We start from the raw sequence: 23,825 nt of genomic DNA, 5'->3' as shown, positions 1-23,825 counted from the left end.
AAAATACACAACAAATTCAAAAATTCAAGCATGGGCTAGCTAGTATTCAAAGGAACGATCTCAAAAACGTAAAAAAAAATCAAAAATTGAGTAAAAAAATACCCAAATCAAGCTTCCAAAGGTGCCAAATATTTAAAGCTTTCAAAGCTTTATTTTCTTCTTATGTTCTAGCCAAGAAAGATGAATGCATGGCCATTTTAGTTTTTGTTTTATTTTATTTCATGTTATTATATTTTTTACTATTTTAACCTTAAATATTTAATTAGAAACTATATAATGGTTGTCCATATTTGTCCACTCAAATATTTAATGGTCAATTACAACATAAGGACTCCACATAATAAAAGCCATAAAAATGTAGCACTTTAACAAATAACTAGCCACTTTTGCCTTTTACGCAATTAAGTCATTTTATCAAATTGAGCACACAAACGATAAAATTTTCACACGAAACTTTCACACATATTAATTCACATGCTGTAAACACCAAAAATAATATTAAAATAATTTTACAACTTCAAATTTGTGGTTTTGAAACCACTATTCCAATTTAGTTAAAACTGGTGATGTGATCCAACTCGGTTGATGGAGTCGAGTTCACTTAAGTTGCCCGATCGTCGACGAGAAGTATTGGTTGATGTCGAATGGAGATAACTTTATGGAGTTGTTTTAAGCGGAAGTAATTAAAATGGTTCAAAAATGGCTTGGTTTGGAGAATGGATGGTTCGATTTAACAAAGAAAATAAAGTTTAAGTAGATAGATAAAATGGAATGGAAATTGAACTCAAGCGAAGAACGATTCAATACTATGTAAAGTATTGCCCCGGGACTTATATTGCTCAAGGTGGATTAAATGGATTGTAGAAGATGGACCTTGACCCGTTACCTATAGAGAGGTAGGAACCAAAGGTATAAAAAGGTGGATGAACGCCACACCAGGATGGTGATAAGTTCAAGAAGTCGGGTTGACGCCACTAGCGAGCTAGATAAGTCAGAACGAGACTCGTACGAAATAGGATAGGAGGAAACCTCACAATCAAGTTTTCAATAATCAAATTCTGTAACCTTTTACAATAAACAAAATAAACTATTTATAGGCTCTCTAATGCCTATTAAAATTCAGCTACTAATGTGTTCACACAACAATTAAAAATGTTCACACTTCAAGCATTAAATCTCTGTTCATGGATAGTGTAAGTTCATGCATGGTTGAATAATCATGTTTCTTCCCAAAACCCATTCATGCATGCTTAACCAATAAGAAAGCTTCCTTGTTCCATGAATGTGCATCTTCAATTCATATCCAACCCCTCTTGGACAAATGCTAGGTGCATGGGTCATGCATCTCTCTTAATTAAAACTTTAATGATGGGCTGGTTCATGAATGGAAGCATGTACCTTGTAAATTCGTTCTCCCCTTTGTACATGCACATTATACATTCAATGTGATGAATTAAGGTAATATTCCCTCCCTTTGGACGTTCATGAATCCACCCATACATGTATAGGAGCTGATTGGTCAAATTGAGGTGTGAATGGCTTAGATGCTGCCTTGGGAATACGATTGGCCAAGCTTGTGCTTTAAGTTGCTGGACACCTTTTGGCCAAATAGGTGCCTTGGGGAGCCAAATGGATCAGCCACCATTCATTGAAAGAGGCCTTACATGCACCGTCCCATACATTGAACCTATCATGCATGAACCTTGTTTAATTACTCTCCAAATTCAACTCACCTACAAAAACACATGAACCAAAATTAAATCACATAAAATTCAGCTGAACAAACATTAATATAATTTAGACACACTAATTAAACATAAATTAAATTAGACAAATTTAATAAAGTCTTAACAAGACATATTAAATTCGGCCAAGACACATTTAAAACATGTAATAAGTCAAAACATAATTATGAGCTGTAGTAATTTAAGCTAAATTAATAAATTACTTAATTTATTCAGACATTAAAATAAATGAGTTGAAATAAACTTAAGCCAAGCTCAAACGAGCTAAAGTAAGCTAAATTGAGCTCAAACGAGCTAAATTAAGCTCATGTGAGCTAAATCGAGCTGGGAAAAACTAAGATTGAGCTTGTTGAGCTGAGATTGAGCTTTATCTTGCACTTGGGGCCCTCGTGTTTAGGCCAATCATGATAGCAACGAGTGGTGCCACAACATGATGCGATTGAGATCACATCATACCCTCCCTCTTGAAGACGATTTGTCCTCAAATCGGGCCACTTGCTCGCGAAAAATTTTTCGAGATCACAAGCCCTTTTGTTCATGATCCGAAAAGTATTGTTTTTAAAACTCCAGGAACCACAAATGGTTTGAAAAGAAAATGATTTAGTTCCATGCCCTCCCTCTTTAGGAGGAAACCATTCCAAAGTGTCACCTACATAGAAATGGAACGAATTAGTGACACTAAAATTTATAAACTCAAACGATCTTTTCAGAATCTTATTCAAAATTAGAATGCATAATCCAATGCCGGGATCAAATGTAGAAGTGGATCTTACCTGTTCACAATGGTTTTCCATACTTGGTAATAAAGGATGCATCAGAATCAAATCAAATTTATAATCAAAATTTATCAAGGAGTCCTCCAAATGATCATGTAATCTAAGTTCCACTCGATCAATCTTACTTAAACATGCAGAATTTATATAGCAAGGCAGATTTGAGACACCATCTTCAAATTCAAATGCACTAACCATTTTACATGCCATCGTCTTATCACATATTCGGATCAAAAGAAAATTAAACAAGCATGCCTTTAAACATTCATATGTCTTGATTCTGTTAAACAAAAATAAACAACATTCTCTACAATCAAAAATTTGATTTTGTCTTAACAAGCCAACAAGATTCACACGTCTCGTTTTCAAACTTAGTGACAAAGCATCATATAAGCAACGATTGTTTACTTGGTCATTCAAACAAAATTTACAATGCTTGCCTTCTCTCAAAGATGAACCAGAATAGCGAACTCCAGGGTTGAACACACGATATTCTTCACTCGTTCCAAAATGCAGTGTGAATTTCTTAATTACCAACAATTCACACAAGTGGAACAAAAAGAATTTGAGCATGCATATGTTCAAACATTCATACATCGTAAATCTCATTCGAATAGACTTGTTCAAACATGGGGAATTTACGCAAAAAAATAGAAAATTCAAATTATCACCACACACAAGTAGACTAGGCGTTTCACATGCCAACTTTTTATCACAAGAGTTCAAAATTTGTTTGTGCGGATTTATTCGTACTTCAGTAAAATTCTTGCCAATACCATACTCATCAATAGGAAAACACTTCTTACCACTATGGAAGGTGTAATCACCATCATTCAGAATATGATAATCAAACAAATCGAACTTTGTATGTGAATAATCTTTATCGCACACTATCACACTTTGTTCATGCTGATCTAATCGAACGCCTTCAATAAAATTGCCAGCAACAAACTTATCATAGAAAAAACTTTTCAAAGCACTAGTTGAAACAAAATCATAAATAATAGATGAACGAAAATTAACCAATTCAATGGGGAAAACAATTTCGCAAAAACAATTTTCAGCAATCTTGTCATAAACATGTGAGTAAATGAGTTGAAACTCGCTCAACAAGGAGCCCTTACCTTGCTTACCATTGGAAATGTGACAATCATTTTTATCTTCCAACTTACCTCTTTCAATCAATTGAAAACGTCTCTCGGTAGAAAGGTAATGAAGTTGGAACCAATCCGTGGATGGAATCTTGCAAACCTGAAATAAAGAAAAATCACAAGGTAATTTCGAAAGGGGGTTAGCAAAAAATTCCTCTCTTTTTGTGATTACTCACTTCACTCGTTTCTTTTACAGACTCTCTTTCTTTTTCACTTGATTTCTTTTCAAGCTCTCCTTCAATTTCTTTTTCCGCTTTTTCTTTTTCAATTTTTTTTTCATTCTCAATTTCTTTTTCAATTATCTTTTCTTCATTTTCTTTTTCTCTCACTTTTTCGATTTCTTTTTCTTTTGCAATTTCTTTTTCTTTTTCGTTTTCTTTTGTTTTCTTTCAATTTCTTTTTCAATCTCTTTCTCCTTTTCTCGCTCAATGGATTGCTTTATTTTGAATTGGTCTTCTTGCACTTGTTCCGGTGTGAGCGGCGCTAAAGTGATTTTCCTTCCTTGATGCTTGAAGGAATACCTATTGGTACGTTCATCGTGAATGACCTTGCGATCCGATTGCCATGGTTCTCCTAGCAACAAATGGCAGACTTGAATAGGCACAACATCACAAAGGACTTCGTCTTGGTATCTTCCGATGGAAAATGCAACACGCACTTGTTGAGTAACTTCAAATTTGCCTTCAACACCAAGTCCTTGCAGTTGATAGGGTCGTGGATGCTTGGTAGTGGCCAAGCCAAGTTTTTTTACCGTTCGAATACTAGCCATGTTTGACCTACTTCCACCATCAATAATGAGGCAACAAACTTTATCGTGGACACGGCAACGCGTGTGAAACATATCTTCACATTGTGGTTCATTTTCCAATCTTTGAAGGATTGCACTAATCTTGATGTCAACGATAGTAGATGTCAAATCTTCTTTATCTTTGTCAAATTGTCGAAATTCAGATCGCATTATCCTTTGCATTTCTTGTCTCCACATTTGGAATTCAAATTCAGAAAATTCTTCAGACATGCTTCAACAAAATATTAGAAAACAAAAGTTAAATTAGAAAGAAAAATAATTCTCACCACAAATCTCTCAAGTTCGCTCAAAAAGAAAAATTCACTCACTCGTGTTTGAACTCTCTTTTAGGCTTTTTTTTCGAATGAACTCACGCTCTCTTGCCTTTTACCACTCGACCTCGTCTCACAAATTCGTAATTCGTCTCGATAGACTTAATTTGCTGCTTGAGGGTCGGTTTCAAAATGGGTTACAAGGGATAATGTCGGGTGTAGGGTAGGCTGAATAAAGAAGAAAATTAGTTTAAAGTGTGGCGTTGGGATGGGTAAATAATGGTAGGAAGGGAAACTTGATGATCGGAGTAATAAGTGATAATGATAAAAACTCGCAAGGCTTTTCACTTTTTTTTTCTTCTTTTTTTTAACTCGATTTTTTTGTCACTTCTTTTTTTCCTTTTTTTCGATTTTTTTGAATTTTTTTTTGAATTTCTTCTCTTTTTTTTAAATCCAATACAATAGTAAACAAAATACGAGGAAGAGAAAAAAAATTAAATTCCAACTCAAATTTTTTTTTGATTTTTTTTGACTTTTTTTTACATTACGAACCTACTCCGAGCTTGATACGAATGTCGGCATTCCTCGTTTTAGTAGCTCTGATACCAAATGATGTGATCCAACTCGGTTGATGGAGTCGAGTTCACTTAAGTTGCCCAATCGTCGACGAGAAGTATTGGTTGATGTCGAATGGAGATAACTTTATGGAGTTGTTTTAAGCGGAAGTAATTAAAAGGGTTCAAAATGGCTTGGTTTGGAGAATGGATGGTTCGATTTAACAAAGAAAATAAAGTTTAAGTAGATAGATAAAATGGAATGGAAATTGAACTCAAGCGAAGAACGATTCAATACTATGTAAAGTATTGCCCCGGGACTTATATTGCTCAAGGTGGATTAAATGGATTGTAGAAGATGGACCTTGACCCGTTACCTATAGAGAGGTAGGAACCAAAGGTATAAAAAGGTGGATGAATGCCACACCAGGATGGTGATAAGTTCAAGAAGTCGGCCTGACGCCACTAGCGAGCTAGATAAGTCAGAACGAGACTCGTACGAAATAGGATAGGAGGAAACCTCACAATCAAGTTTTCAATAATCAAATTCTGTAACCTTTTACAATAAACAAAATAAACTATTTATAGGCTCTCTAATGCCTATTAAAATTCAGCTACTAATGTGTTCACACAACAATTAAAAATGTTCACACTTCAAGCATTAAATCTCTGTTCATGGATAGTGTAAGTTCATGCATGGTTGAATAATCATGTTTCTTCCCAAAACCCGTTCATGCATGCTTAACCAATAAGAAAGCTTCCTTGTTCCATGAATGTGCATCTTCAATTCATATCCAACCCCTCTTGGACGAATGCTAGGTGCATGGGTCATGCATCTCTCTTAATTAAAACTTTAATGATGGGCTGGTTCATGAATGGAAGCATGTACCTTGTAAATTCGTTCTCCCCTTTGTACATGCACATTATACATTCAATGTGATGAATTAAGGTAATATTCCCTCCCTTTGGACGTTCATGAATCCACCCATACATGTATAGGAGCTGATTGGTCAAATTGAGGTGTGAATGGCTTAGATGCTGCCTTGGGAATACGATCGGCCAAGCTTATGCTTTAAGTTGCTGGACACCTTTTGGCCAAATAGGTGCCTTGGGGAGCCAAATGGATCAGCCACCATTCATTGAAAGAGGCCTTACATGCACCGTCCCATACATTGAACCTATCATGCATGAACCTTGTTTAATTACTCTCCAAATTCAACTCACCTACAAAAACACATGAACCAAAATTAAATCACATAAAATTCAGCTGAACAAACATTAATATAATTTAGACACACTAATTAAACATAAATTAAATTAGACAAATTTAATAAAGTCTTAACAAGACATATTAAATTCGGCCAAGACACATTTAAAACATGTAATAAGTCAAAACATAATTATGAGCTATAGTAATTTAAGCTAAATTAATAAATTACTTAATTTATTCAGACATTAAAATAAATGAGTTGAAATAAACTTAAGCCAAGCTCAAACGAGCTAAAGTAAGCTAAGTTGAGCTCAAACGAGCTAAATTAAGCTCATGTGAGCTAAATCGAGCTGGGAAAAACTAAGATTGAGCTTGTTGAGCTGAGATTGAGCTTCATCTTGCACTTGGGGCCCTCGTGTTTAGGCCAATCATGATAGCAACGAGTGGTGCCACAACATGATGCGATTGAGATCACATCAACTGGGATGTTACAGATATAGTCTTTAAGCAGCTCAATCCATCTGCGCTGCCTAAGATTATGTTACTTCTGAGTGAGGAGATACTTGAGGCTCTTATGATCAATGTAAATGATACACTTCTCACCATAGAAATAATGCCTCCAGATTTTCAGCACGAATACCACAGCGGCCAACTCCAAGTTATACGTCGGATAATTTGCCTCATGGGTCTTAAGCTGACGAGACGCATAGGCTACCACCTTACCATCCTGCATCAACACACATCCCAAACCAACATGTGATGCATCACTATAAACAGTGAACTACTTTCTAGGCTCTGGCTGTATCAGAACAGGGGCCTCAGTCAGTACAGTCTTGAGCTTCTCAAAGCTCTTTTGCTGCGCATCAGTCCAGTTAAACGGCACACACTTATGTAGTAGCTTAGTGAAGGGTGCTGCAATTAATTGAAAACCCTCTACAAATCGTCGATAATATCCCGCCAGTCCTAGAAAACTGCGTATTTCAGACATGTTCCTAGGCTGCTTCCACTCCAACACAACCTCAATATTTCAAGGATCAACTTGAATCCCCTCAGCCGAAACTACATGACCAAGAAATGTCTCCTCACGCAGCCAGAACTCGCACTTACTAAACTTAGCATAGAGCTACTTTTCTCTCAAATTCTGAAGAACGACTCGAAAGTGCTCATCGTGCTCATCCTCAGTCCTCAAGTAAACTAGTATATCGGACGATGAATACCACCACAAATCGATCTAGATAAGGCTGGAACACTCGATTCAATAAATCCATGAAAGTTGTCGATCCATTAGTCAGTCCGAATGGCATCACTAGGAACTCGTACTGACAATAACGAGTCTTAAACGACATCTTATGAACATCAGCCTCCTTAACCCTTAATTGATGATATCCTGATCAGAGGTCAATCTTGGAGAAAATTGAAGCTCCTCAAAACTGGTCAAATAGATCATCTATCCTCGGTAGGGGGTACTTGTTCTTATTGGTCATCTTCTTCAGTTGCCGGTAGTCGATGCACATTTGCGTGGATCCATCCTTCTTTTTTACAAACAGTACCGGTGCTCCCCACGGAGACATACTAGGGCGGATGAACCTACGATCCAGTAACTCCTAAATCTGGGCCTTAAGCTCCGTAAGCTCTTTCAATCCCATTCGGTAGGGGGCGATAGACACTGAAGCTGCACCATGAAGGAGCTCTATCTCAAACTCCACTTCACGATTCAGAGGTAAACCTGGTAGCTCCTCAGGAAAGACGTCTGGAACGTCCTTTACCATTCTGATATCCTTAACAATAGAGTCCCCAGAATCTGAAACACTTACATAGGCCAAGAATGCCTCACATCCCTTACGAACCACCTTCTCCGCCACCAGTGAAGAGATCACATTAGATAAGTAGTTTCGACGTTTTCCAATCATGACTACCTCTATATCCTCCTCGGTGATTTTCTCCTTCTCGACCAGGGCAGACAGATCTCACTCCCTCTGCGGGGTTATCAGAACTCTCAAACTATCTCTGAGGCCATCCTCAAAGCGGACACATTGCTCATACTCAAATGCCACCATACCTCGCGCATAGCAACTCACTCTCAAAAACTCGGCCACTGATCGATCCCTTTGTGTAAGATTCAGAAACTCCCTCCTACGCGCATCCACATAACTAGCTCTAACATATTTCCCCTATAAGGCGGTCTTAAAGAACTCCCAAGCAAGACGTTTGGGCTGACTGCCCTCCTTAACAGTCAACCACCATTGATAAGCCTCGTCCCGCAGCAGCGAGACTGCACCCTTTAATTTCTACTTAGAGGTGCAATCTAGATCATCCATGATCCTTTCTGTGGCCTCAATCCAGTACTCGGCCATATTAGGGGCGACCCCAGTGACACCCCTAAAGAGCTCACCTCCATTGGACAGGAGCCGTTCCGTAACCGACCCTCGACCCTCAAATCTAGTATTGGGCCCAGCAACCCTCTCCAAAATCCTTAGCATAGATTGGGACAATGCATCGTACCCAGCCATGCAATCTTGAGACCCAGTTTCAGTAGCGGGTGACACTGGCGACCCACTCGTATCCAAATTTGGCAGGCTACTCGATGACGAGGACTCAGCTCGAGCCCCTCTACGGCCTTCACCTTGGCCTCTAGTACCCCGTCCATAGATACCTCGTGTGCTCATATCTAATCGAATTTACCTGATATTATAAGTTTTATGAATCAGTTATAGTTCTAGTGTTTATTAACAAATGTTTTATGTAAAACAGTATCAGTTATTCATAGTTTGTTTTAATAAATCGCAGTCTCGCTATAGTTTCTAGTTTCTCTACAATTTTTAGTATACACTAACTAAAGTGTTTTCAGTACAGTTTACTACCTATAGTAGTTTCAGAATATACTATCCATAATAGTTTCAGTTTAAAACAAATCACAGTTCAGAATACTTACAGGATCAACGTCGGAGACTCGGTGTACCACTTACTCAGTAAAAACATTTTAAATCATTTAGAAATCAATCAATTTTTTGAAAGCCCAATTTTTATAAAACCCATAATCCACAACCGAGTTTTGCAACTCGGCGCTGATATCACTAAATGTAACACCTCAAATTGGCCTAGACGTTATGGCCGGATCTAGCGATGTCACATGATAGGGTGTTTAAAAATCGTGTCTATGCATTAAAACCATTTCAATTGAATTCATTATCTTAATATCTTATTAGTTCCAAAATTGTGTTGCTCATTTAGTCAATAGTTTCAAAACGTTATTCGTGTGCGAAAGCTTTTAAAATAGATTAAACAATCGTGCGTTTAGGAAAAAACATTTGTTTCTTTTGAAAACCGAGGTTTCCTACTACTAGCAGTTGTAATTCATAAGGCAAAGATAATTAAAACTCAAAAACAAAGTCTGAAAGTCCAATTACAACCCAAAAACTTAGCTAGTAAAAATAGAAGAGAAATAAAACCAACTATCATAAATATGTGTTAAAAAAACCATGAAAGTCCAAAACCGTGGTCACCGCCGAGTCCTCCACCGCACCGATCTGTTCACATTTAAACAAAAGGGGTGAGTTTACGAAAACTCAGTGTCTAATCCAATAGAAAATAAACAATAGCAAATCACAGTGCATAGTTAAAGTAGTCCTGGGCCTAAACCCTTTTTTAATATCAGTAACAGTTTGGGCCTTAGCCCATCTCAGTACAGTATCAAATATGCAGTAGGGCCTTAGCCCATCACATTATTAGTAGCAGTCATGCAGTAGTCAGTAACAAAGTCCTACCTAACTAGCCTCTACACACCATTTCCGTCCAACCCTACACTCCATGTGGGGATCAAATCAACCCACCCATCCTTACACTCCAGGTAGTACCGAATGCGACACAAAACAGTAATTTGCAGCTGTGCTGCCAGTATGTTAGGCTTAAGAGCCTTTCAGTACACTTTCTCCAAATATAATTAACCCAACCCCATGCAATGCAACATACAAGTCATGACATGCTATCTCAGGACATTAGTACATATAGCCAATTCAGTATACAAGCATACTATCATCATGCTCAACACATATATAAGTCAAACAGTTAGCTCGTACAATTAGGGGTCTAAGTGATGCTTACCGACCCTACAGTAGGTTTACAATCGACTTGGGCAACTCATGCAACCTTAGCAATAAATTCAGTGAAAATGGGCTCACACGCTCGTGTGGTCTGCCCGTGTGAGCCAACACGTCTATGGGGCCCACTCAGCCCAAATTGGCTTTGGCCGCGTGCTCCATCTTTAATGTAACCCACGCTAGCTAAATATTCATATATGTTTTCACTATTTACTTGTATGTTCTTTCAAAGTTGTCTACTTGAGTCACTGTTACTAAATTATTTATATCTTGAGCTAAAGAATTCCAAATTAAGGTTCGCTTAATGTATTTGAACTAGACTCAAATAAATTTCAAGCATAAAATTTTCAGAATTTTTGGTTCAGCCAATAACTACAGTAAAATCTTCAATTTTACCCCTATTCTACTGTCTGACAGCTTGGACCTTTCTTTGCTAAAAATTAATTATCTCTTAGTAAAAAATTTGGATAATGTTACCATTTATTTCTATTGAAACTAGACTCATTAATAATTTAAAAATGTAAATTTTAACCCCTAATTATTTTTCTCCAATTTTTGATGATTTTCCAAAGTCAGAACAAGGGAAAACAAATTCATTTTGACCTTGTCTCACAAAACTTATTATATCTCACGATTTACAATTTCATTACTTACACCGTTTCTTCTACGAGAAACTAGACTCAATAATATTTAATTTCATATTTTTTTCATCCTCTAATTCGAATTCTACAATTTATGGTAATTTTTCAAAGTTAGCCTACTGCTGCTGCTGTCCAAACAGCAATGAATTTTGACTTTTCGCCAAATCCCATTTTCTACGTTTCGGGTACACACTTCGTTTTGTTTGATACTAAAATAGTCCCCGAGTACTCCGAAGCCTATAATTTAACAAATAAAAATAATTTAATCTGACATAACGTGATCCCAAATTGAGCTCGTATCGAGGTTTTAACCCATAAGCGACTAAACCTTACCTTCAACTGATGAACAATAATTCCCACACAAACTAAGACTCTGATTGGTGATTACGAGCCCTTGAATCCTCCCATAATTGTCATACACAAAAAACTTCAAAAGAAAGTTAACAAACGGAGACAAATAACTTGTCTAAAACTTACCGAACGATCGCAGACAAATGTGGAGCGACACGAGGTAAAGTGGGAAAAGAAAAATCAAGAAGATGAAAGGTGAAAGAGAGCAGAAATTCGACAGCAATGAAGAGAAAAACTATAAAAAGGTGGAGGGATTTTAGGAAAAGTAAAAAAAGGAAAAAAAAAGATAAACAGAATATTTTATAACCACCCCAATCCCTTATTTCTCTCCATCAAACTCCCCACTAAATCCACTACTCAGATTTTTAGTCCATCTCAAACTCTCTTGGACGCACGAGCAAAAATAATGTCCACGCCAAGATTCGAACACAAGACCTCCTTCACACCAACACTTCACTTATCCACCAGACCAGTAGGCCGATTCTGTTAATTATTTGCCAACTTTTACTTAAAATCCTATTGACCAAAGATAAGGCTTATTCATAAAAATACCAAAATTTGCCCAAGTCTTGGCTTGAACTTGGGACCTCCCAAACACACCCAGAACACATAACCACTAAAGCAGAAAGATATTTTGTGTCACACATTCACAACACCCAAAATTAAAATTTTGGTGCGTTACATTTCCTTCATGGTCTTACAGTTAATTTCAATCTAATATATGCCCGTCTGGTTAGCAATATAATTGCCCTACTAAAGGTTTAACAATAGAACGTTAACTTAGCATTTACTTACCCAGATAATCACCTTCTTACAAACTCATACACCTCGTATACCAGAACTTTACCTGCATGCTTATCAAACATTATTCCTTTAATAGAACATTATGCATATTATTACAGAACATCTCTCATCTTTACTATACCCATACCTTTACCATTTTCTATAGACATCATCATCCCATCTATGAATGTGTATATAAATATACTTCTTATTTGAAAATTTCATATAAAAGAGTTAGGGTAGAGACTCACTTGCACTCACCTATAGTAATTTGAAGCTCTAGACCCAATCATCCATCATGAACCAATAAAAACTACTGTTTACAAAACATAGAAACGCTATTAAAAACTTATTCGTATACAACTTACCATCATCTCAAGCACTTACAACCCTCATGCAAAGCCTTATACTTACATCTTACTGTTTCAAAATTTAACATGTAGAGTAGTAATACATACCCAAAGGTGGAATAGCCATAGGTTAAACATAGAATCTAAGCTTCCAGTATAAGGAAGAAGAAATGAAATCAATTCCAGAAAAGAATTAGAGAGTAAAATTCATAATCCATAAGGAAACTCCTCTCAGAACCCTTAACTCATATATATAATCCAATCTCCCTTACAAACATTCAACAAGTGTCACTTAAATTCAGAGCTTGTCTTTCTTTTTGGCCTACAGACTCCAAAAGAAACATAAATAAAAATCTTGCAAAACAAATGAGTGAATTACAACTTTCCAATCACAGGTTCTTTCACTACTATACACCTTATCCTTGAACCTGCCCGAACTGAGATGTGACATATTTGATAATGCTATGTGACCAAAATAGCTTGGATGACCTGAATAATGTTTAATTACTTAGTGAATTTTTATACAACAAACTCACTTGTTTTCTTGTGAATTGATTTGTTAGGTTTAGTATCATATTAATTAATTTAATGATTATATGTGATTCAATGTGAGTTTATAAGTAGATTTAATCACATGAACTTACTAAGCTATTAAAAGCTTACTTTGTTTCATTTTCTATTTTTTGTAGTTGACATTTTGCTGAACAAGGCTGTTGGATCAATTCTAGAGCTCACCCTCTCAAGCTTCAATCTCGGTAGAATTTGGAATCATTTTTACTTCAGTTATGTGGCATGTATATAGGCTATTCTTAAATTATGTTTTGAGCTTGGAGGTTGATGTTGTAAAGTGTTCATAATGTTTGTTATGTAAGGTTGAACTTTTAAGGTTTTTATGGCATACTTATAAGGTAAATGATGAATGTATGTGTAGTATAGGTTTGCTTGATCTTGAATCATAAAATGTATGGAAATGGTAATGCTTAAATGAAATGTGTGGCTAATGTGCTAAATGATAGATGTAAGGTTTGAACTTATTAGATTAAGTTAGTTTTGTGTTATGGCAAGTTTTGGTACATTTGAAGGTAGTTGTATGTTTGAGACCTAAATGGTCAAGTTGGGTTTGTGAATTGATGAACTTAGGCAAAATGGACTTTTTTGGTCTGTGAAAGTTATCATAGGTATCATGGTTTTGACATGGTGAATGTTTGATAATGTATTATCTTGTTTGTGGTGGTGCCAAAATGGCATATTGGTTAGGCACTACTAGGATGTTTTTATGCTATGTTTTGGCATAGGTTTGAAATGTATTGAGAAAAGTTTCAAAGTGTTATCATATGCTATTGTAGGTACATTTTTTGGGTCACACAGTTTACCACACGACAATATGTCAACACGGGTTGTTGACATGGTCGCGTGCTACTTGATTTTAAGTTACTTTTAGTTCACACAGTTATAATTAGTTCACGGTCCAGCCACACAGTTGTGTGATATTTGTTGGAAATTTTACATTTTAACCCATATGGCCCCAGTGAGTTACACGGTCGTGTATCTCAATACTACATGATTTCATCCTTCCACATGATCATGTGACCTATGTTTTACATTTTTACCTTTATTTTTTAAAATGTTTCAATTTAGTCCCTGTTCAATCCTGAACTTGTTTTAGAACTTTCATAAGCTCAATTAAGACCCGAATTAAGTTGTTAATCATGTTTTGCATAGATTATGAAATGATAAATTGACTTTTAAATTGGAATTGCATGTGATGATCTCTGTTTTCTGTGGTAGATCATGTATCTCAAGTTTGGTGTCCAGACTGGGTATGGGGTGTTACAGACATGTTTAGGTTCCTCTACTAATATAAGTTGTCTTTCTATATTATGACCCTACCACATAATATCGCTTAGTATTAGTTAAACATTAGACAACCAATGAGCTGATATTTATTTCTATTTTGCATTACATGCAAAAACTACATGAGGATATTATACAAAAGGTACTAATGTAATTCATAAATAATTTTATTAACTAATCTGTTTGAAAAAGTTACAAGTGTACAAACGAATATACTACACTTAGGGCATCATATCCAGCACCAACTTGGTGTTATTCCTGCGCACCTACCCTACATGGCGTAATAGCCCACGTCACTAGCAGTAACTACCGTGAATCATTTGCACTGCAGGGTGAGGCACCTGGCAATCCCATGTCATGTTACGTGCCCTAGCCATTTCTGCCTCTCGAGCACTTTGCTAGAGCGCGATGACCTGACTCCCCGTGGTCGTCTAGCACACCCGCTTGACTGGAGCACTTTGCCCCTACCAGTTCCGTGGGTGTTGTGTAGCTTGTTCACACAATGGGGCGCGATGCCTTTTGCACTACCATGTGTCTTGTGATGATTGGAGCGATGCTACCTACACTGCGGCATGCCAGCCACCGACCACGATGCTTGGTCGTTCCACCATCAATTGTTTGATCGATTAGTTTAAGGGTCCACCATGCTTTTCTGGGTTCCACCAAAATACTTTTAGTTTAAAAAATTTTAGTTTGTTTCCAACTCACAAGGTTATCTAATTTTATAGGGAAAAATTAATAAACCTATATGGAGATGATAGTCCACAACCTAATTACAAACCCCCAAAATATTTAAACTATAATAAGTCTAATTTCAAGGAACTACATTTTTTGGCAAAATTAGAAAAAATAAAATCATATCATTTTCAAACATCCATTTACATATAATTCCAGAAACATAAATATAAATAAGAATGTCATTATTTAAAATCAATCTACATAGAGAGAAACAAAAATTGGGTAATCTATTTATACCATAAATATAGCACATCCTGGCACTGATACCAATTAAATTTAGGATTTTAATATATCAAAGTATATGAGTTACATACACAAAGTCTACCACTTACTCAAGATTAAGGTAAAATGATTCAGGATGAATTCAACTTAGGTCTAATCTATTGCTAATCCTAATAATCACATCCATGTCTCTATCCTTTCGGGAGTCATCCACTCCAATACCTAAGACAAGACATCTCCCCAATTGAACTTGATAAGTAACATAATAGTCTTTTGAATCAATTTGCTCAATTTTGATTTCCCAAACTACGAACCATTTAGATTACCTATTAATAGAAGTTGTCTTCCTGTCATGATTCGACCACACAATGCAACTTAATATTAATTAAACTTCATGTAATAGTATGCTATCATTTTCTTATACATTTTTATTTTCATGGAAAAATCATTGAAGACAATTATATAAAAGATAATAAGTTTAGCTATGAAATTTTATTAACCAATCTGTTTGAAAAATTACAAGCATTAAAGATGAAATAACTACACTAAAATAACTACACTAAGGGCACTAGATCCTAACATGGGTAAGGAGAAAGAAATCATGGACTTTAATTTACAACACGTGCGCCAACATTTGCATATACAAGTTTTTTCTCTTAGTGTGGGCAAACTTGCTAGTAGGCGAAGCAAGGGGATTATGGCGAACATGAGTGACGATGGTTCATTCTTTTGTCCATTTTATCTTTGTACGCTTTAACATGGCCCTAGTAACTTCGTCGTGTGTTGCAAAAATGATTGAATTGACACAAGCTGGCATTATCACTTGTTTTTCACTTCATCTATTAGAGTATTCCTAAAGACCAATCATGAGATGATTGTAATCACATACTTATTTTACCTTGTTTATTAATATAAGGCATTGCCATTATTATTTCAATTTCTTTTTTTTTTGTGTATATAAATAAACTGAATTGTAATAAAGTCCTAAGAAAATATGATTATTCTTAAAAAGGTCCTTAGTCAAGTCTTATTATGGGCTTGGGCTACAATAATGCATTGAGACTAATGTTTAATTGGTTGATGAAAAAGAATTATCATTGACACAGGGATGTCAAAATAAATACGGAGTATGTATTAGAGAATAACATATTGGGCTGACCCGGTATGAGTATGTTTCTTGGATTATTATGTAATAGTCACAATATTACTCATAGTGATAACTATGTACATGATCTTCAGACTTGAGATCATCATTGTCCCAACATCGTGAGTTGTATATTTTGATACAGTCAAAACGTCTATCGTAACAAGTTGTACTATAAAGACTGATGTTGGATATACTACAATCCATTTAGTGGGATATGGTTGATCAAGATAGGATTTACCCCTCCCACATAATGGGAGCAATATCTTAGGTCTCTTGATGGAGTGAGACTAGAAATGCATGGTCATGCTTAAATAAGTTGATATGAGATACCACACTTATTTGTTTATTTTAGTCTGCTCAAAAAAATCAAGAAATATGATATTGGACTATGCAAGTGTGATTATTCCATGACTTGTGTTCAATCTAGATATTAAGGATAAAAGGATATAATACATGAAAAGATTATCATAGAAAGGTTATGTCGAATCATGACTTCTTCTAACTTGGGTGGCAATGATACATTATTAGCCACTCGTTGCTTGTAATGTTAGAAATGTTCTAGTATTACTACCAACGTTACAAGAGCCTTTAGGGTCACACCTTATAGTTGAAACGAACAGAATCCAAATATATTTGGTATTGTATTTAGTTGTCATATGAATTAATTTAATTTGATAGTTAAATATTAAACATATTTTATGTACAAACTTGTTGTACACAAATAGAGAACATAGATATAATTAATATATGAATTTGATTCATACAAAATATTAATCGTATATATTTTACCGATTTTATTAATATAAAAAATTTTATTTTGGTCAAAATATAAAAGACATGGAAATTAATATATGAATTTAATTCAGACAAAATATTAATTGTATATATTTTATAGAATTTATTAATATAAATAGTTTAATTAATTAATTTCGGTCAAAATATAAAAGATATGAAATTTAATATTCTTTTGGAAAGAATATAATTAATATATGAATTTGATTTATACAAAATATTAATTTTATATATTTTACCGATTTTAGTAATATAAACAGTTATATTAAATAATTTCGGTCAAAATATAAAAGACATGGAAATTAATATTCTTTTGGAAAGAATATAATTAATATATGAATTTGATTTATACAAAATATTTAATTGTATACATTTTACCGAATTCATTAATATAAATAATTCTATTAATTAATTTCGGTTAAAATATAAAAGACATGGAAATTAAAATTTTTTTGGAAAGAATATAATTAATATATAAATTTGATTCATACAAAATATGAATTATATATATCACCGAATTTATTAATATAAACAGTTATATTAATTAATTTCAGTCAAAATATAAAAAAATATGGAAATTAATATTTTTTGGAAAGAATATAATTAATATATGAATTTGATTTATACAAATTATTAACTATATATATTACAGAATTTATTAATATAAACATTTATATTAATTAATTTCAGTCAAAATATAAAAGATGTGGAAATTAATATTATTTTGAAAAGAATATAATTCATTTTTCTAACTTTTCATTTGCCTTCTCTATTAATAAGAGAATAAACTTGATTTTCCTTTTTAATATGTGATATCAAAGATGATAAAAGGATGATAATCCTTTTGTATGTTAACGTTACCAACTTAATAATTTAAAAAGTCTAGCAATCGTTTTTAATTCTCTCTGAAAAGTTTAAGAGAAAGCGGTTGTTCGTTTTTTAAGGGGTGGACTACGTAGAGGTCAGGATGTTTTCATTGTGGCTTGGAATCGACATCAAATCAGCAGCATCCTTTCAACATTTTCAGTAAAGAAGGTATATTTTCAACCCGATTCCTTCCTCGTACATGGATCTTTGGCTGTGAATTCCCGGAATATTTTTTTACTACGTCACGAGGCGTACCGATGGTCCCAACATAATCACCGTTGGGAGAGAGGCTTTGAAGGTTTCCCCGTTTTTAAGGGTGGACTTCAGGTTCTCCACCAAACCTTGGAGCAATTGTGGTGGAGAACCAAAAACTAAAGGAAACCAATTAAAAGTAGTGGAAAGAGCTGGAAGATGAGGTGAGGAAGTTGAAAGGAAGTGAAGAACAAGCCAAACTTTGGAAGGATAATTTCTTTTTTTGTAGTGGCACTCATTTGTCTAAGATGGAGACTTCTGTGAAGCTATTGTTTGAAGAGCTAATGAAGGCTCAAGATGAACTAGCGACAAGGAATTGCTGGTGAAATTTGACGTGGAAAACCATGAGACTTCCATTGACCGAGTGTATGACGAGGAAGGTCAAGTATTTTTTTTTTTGAAAATGCCCTGAATATACATCACACAATTATAATTAACATTTAGTTTGCTTGTATTCTTTTGGATCTGTAGGAGGCTAGGTTGGATCCTCCTGAATTGCGCATGAAACTCAAATTCACAAGTTGAGCTTTTCTGCTAAAGCTTGGTGCTGCAAAGCCGATTCCTAATATACTTAGCTAGTTCTTCATTGTTGTTGTAATTGAAACGTGTTTGTAGAATAAGGGCTTTTGAAAAATATGGTAGAAAGTGATATGAAAAAGTGTGATTTGTAAATTTGTAATGTTCTCCGTTGCTGTCAGAAATTGTAGTTGAATGTTAAAATTTTCTTTTTAGACATGATAGTAGAAAGTAAAAATTTAGTTAAGTTATATGATATTTAAATAATTTAATATAATTATACATGAAATATAAATTTTAAATGCCTTATAAGTAATTAATATAAATTATATGTAAAATTAATGATATATAAAATATTTTATAATTAAATATAATCAATAATATTTTAATAATTTAATATAATGATACATGAAATATTTTAAATTTTTAATATAATGCTATATAAAATATAAATTAATCTAATTTTTGTATATCTTTAAATATTTAATATAAATAAGAATATTTTGATAAATTTTACTTTGCAAAAGTTAAAAACATCTAAATCATATTTTTTTTATTTGAGTGGAAAAACACTTTTTAACTCTAAAAGTCAAGTATTCTTTATTACTTCTGCAATACAAAAATACTTTTAACTTGAAAATAGTTTTTCATGGTAAGAACACACCCAAACTTAATTCTTCATTGTATTTCAAACTAGCTTTTAAAATCAAAAACACTTTTGACGCTATAAGAAATGAACAACAATGTCAATTTTCTCAAGTTTGAAAAAATATTTTCTCTTTAAATGTAAAATTATCAAAATATCACAGTTTATTCTTTTCCCGACAAATTAAAAGTTTAATTGATTGTCATATATATTTATTTTGAACTAAATGAATCCATATACAATCAAATATTTTTTTTTATGTTTTAACTTAGCAATTAGCAGTGAGTCTATAAATTAATAAAAAAAATTGTTAATTTCCTCTCATATGATTTTTATGTTTAAATTAAAATTTTAAAAAAATTTATATTAATTGCTTAATAGGTATTTAAATTTTATATTCTTTATATTAGTGTATTAAATTATTCAAATACTATTTAAGTTAATTTATTTTTAGTTCCTAAGTGGATATTTTAACTTTCACACTATTTTTTTTGATAATAATACTAAAAATTTAAATTAACAAATCAAACTTTTTCATTGTCCCTTTCAAAAGCAATTTTCAATCAAGAATTTACCCTCTAAAATTAGATAGATCAAAAACGTAATAAAAAAACCATAAAAAATCTTCATCTCAATAAAATTAATCATATTAGATTGTGTACCCAATATTTCATTATTTCATTATTACGAGTTGGTCATATGTTGATAAAACTATGATTATTGTTGAAGAAAAAAAACTTTGATAATCTGAAACATAAGATAGGGACTAAACAGTGAATAGAATTTAAAGAAGTGAAATGGCTTTCACATGTGAAAAATGATTCTTTGATGGTAAAAACATTGAAAAAAAACCCCAAGTTTTAGAGACGCATAGGTATCGTTAAAAGAGGGAAATGCAAAAAAAAATTGAGATGAAAACATGGATAAGTGTGCCAAATAGTAAAACAATGGAGAAACAACTAAGATGCAAATATATAAAAATATAGCGAAATAGTAAATGACATGATTTAAAGTATCTCTTTAAAAGATTAAAACTACAAAATAAAGATTTTAAACACCGTCACTTTTGGAAAAGGAAAAACTACCATTCCAGTTAAGAAGTATAAAGGTTTAAAATTATATTTGGATTGACTGTAAATTTAATTTTAATAAGGTTAAAAATAATAATAATGGTAAATTAATTATTATAATTATAAGGTAAAATATTTTATTTTACCACATGAATCATTCATTCAAAAGCATACTAAATTTATAAAAAAATATAATTATCAATTATTAAGTTAATCATTTTTAATTAAATATTAAAAATAAATTTATTTAAAAAATTATATCTCTTTTAACTAATAAAACAATTTTTTATCTTGTCTATTTCTAATAACTTTTAATTATTTTTCATCCACGGAGAGTGGGATCCCAATTTCTAAGAATATATAGTGTAGGAAAAAGTAGAAAGAAAGCACTAGCATGAAGTAAATGAAGTTGTAATAATTACTCTAACAAAGGTTATTTGGTTGTGGAAATTATGGTTTACATCTTCGAAGAGGATTTAGGTTTATCATCAAACTCTCCGTCCTTCCCCTTTAAACTATTATCAAAACCATCATAGTCGAACCTCTGCCAATGTGATGGAAATTTAGCACTATCCTGGTTGTGCTTAAGGCCCATTTCCATGTCAAATTTATTGCTTTTGTCATCTTTAATTGAAAGGTTTCCGTCTTCTGAGACCCATGCCCGCAAATTCAGCTCTGAAGATGGAATCCTTGTAAGGAAAACTTCTTTGAAGTTCCTTAGTACGCCTTTGTTGAAAGGATTTTTCTTCTTATCATAACGGTATCGAAAGCTTTCATAGGTTGTCTGAGATTCAAAATGCAAAAGCAGCCACAACTTTAGTTTATTAATTAATTGATTACAGTATGCATGGAATGAAACAAAAACCATATTCAACAAAATAGTTAAATCACCTGGTTAGTGCAAATGAGATAGAAATGGAAAACTGTTAAGCCACCAACAAACCAGACAGCTAGGAAGCAATACACAATGAGAATAACAGATAGTACATCACGAGACATGGCAGTCCATAAGCCCTGCGGGTGTCGAAGAATGTTGATCCAAGAGCACGAGAACACATATACGCATAAGGCAGTGGAAGATGATAAAAAACAGATGAAGAAAGGGTAGTTGCGCTGCGAACCATATGAAATGGAGTATTTTTATTATTTTGGTAATTTACAACTTGTAATTTATTACTTAAGTTTAGGCCTTATATATATTTGAAGAGAAACTTACCAGTCCGATGCATTGACCCACCCACGGACAATGGTGGTCGAATTTTTGCACACAATTGTTATAAATGGAGCAATGGGAAGCACGCGGAGAACGATATAGCAAGCATGTCTCGCAAAACTTGACTTTAACCGTTTGACCATTTTTCAATACTACATCCTTCACCTTTGGAATTTTAAGGCTTGTTTTGTTGATGGCCCAGTCCCATGGTGGACCCTGCGGTGACTTCTTTGATTCTTCTGAGGAGGGTTCAGACGCTTTTGAATTCCTAGGTATTATTCCAGGGTCTCCACTACTTGTCAGAAATAGGAAACTTAGATCCTGCATGCGTGAGAGAAGTGACAAACTTAAATCCGGCATTGCTATACCCAGCTTCCCTAACAAAACAATAATAACCTATAGTACAATTAATTAGTAAAGAAACATATATAGGTGAACAACTTTTAAGTAACTATTCAAGTACATAATAATTTACCAACCAAAACAGTAAGGATGAGGCCCCCAATAAATATGTGAAAATTTAAAGAATCATCTTCCTACACATTCACCGACATCTTTATGCAGAATGCTATCGAAGGACATCCAATTAGAAACGAAGTTAAGAAAAGTGAAGATGCGTCAGGGCCTAACAGAATTCTCCCACCACAACAAAATTTCTGTTTTTTCAAAGAAAGTCCACACCAAGTTTGGCATTAGCTTCTATACTAACTCTTATTTAACAAAAGCTCCAATTTTGCAACTTATTTATGATCATCAGATAACTCATGTTCATTGAAAGCAATCAAAACTCATCCAATAATTGAAATCGTTAAAAAGGAAAATGCAACATGCACAAAAGGCCCAATTAATAAATTTATTTATATAAACTAAAATCTTCATACATATATCGCACCACTTGAGCATTAATTAATTGCTTGAGTTTACATTTTCAACATTATATTGATATCATTATCTCAAATATTAAAAAGTCTCTCAAGCAAAAGCAATAATAAATATATATTGTTAGAAGACAAGTTAAAATTTAGAATCTAATTGAGTCCTAGCTAGCTCGGTTGGTATCGACATTGTTACTTAAGTAGGAGAATGTGTGTTCGAGTTCGTTAAAACACATTTATCTTCCTATTTAAAGATTTGAGAGAGATTATGAGTAGTTCTAGGCATTTGTATTTAAAAAAAACTTAAATTCTATGATAGAGAAGCGGTATAAGAGGCATCATCTGCAAAAAAACGATCAATCAAGCTTTAAAAAGGAAAAGAAAGAAAAATACATTGTTCCCCTGCCAAGCTTGATAAATCCTCTTACGCATGGGTTTAGACATGTCAAAGGAGGAAGAGTCATAAATTTGGTTTTTCTTGACTCCCATTTTAAGATATTTTATTTGAATGCAAGATCTGAGCTATGTGATAAAGAAGACAAGACACCCAAAAAGTCGAAACTTGGAAAGAAGAATCAACAAAAACCACACCAAAAACCAAAAAAAGAATGAAAAAGGGTCAACAGGCTTTCTTCATTGTTTTGGCATCGTAAGAAAGCGAATGACAACGTTATCAAACGTTTGCTTTTATGGGTATATTTTGTTGTTCTTCTCTCACATCTCTCTCTGCAAATTTCCCTTGTACGATTGTTGGCTTGGCTTTACCAAATCATCATCTCCTTACACCTTTCTCTTAACAAACTTTTGATATGCATCTTTTAGACTTTCTAATTTGGAGCGAGCTTTCGGCACCCTAAAGTAATTCTATTTTTTATATTTTCATAGATACTATTTCACTTTTTTACCTTTTAACTCATCT

The 23,825-nt window shown here is 33.7% G+C and overlaps 1 pseudogene; it reads right to left on the bottom strand.

The window, feature by feature from the left end:
* Positions 1–21,275: 21,275 nt before the first annotated feature.
* On the bottom strand, positions 21,276–23,395 carry LOC107950043 (probable protein S-acyltransferase 3; annotated as a pseudogene).
* Positions 23,396–23,825: the final 430 nt, after the last annotated feature.

Source organism: Gossypium hirsutum, chromosome D03, assembly GCF_007990345.1.
Source record: "Gossypium hirsutum isolate 1008001.06 chromosome D03, Gossypium_hirsutum_v2.1, whole genome shotgun sequence".
NCBI classification, from domain to species: domain Eukaryota; kingdom Viridiplantae; phylum Streptophyta; class Magnoliopsida; order Malvales; family Malvaceae; genus Gossypium; species Gossypium hirsutum.
The sequence above is the reverse complement of the archived record's forward strand: the minus strand, read 5'-3'. Positions and strand labels throughout refer to the sequence as shown.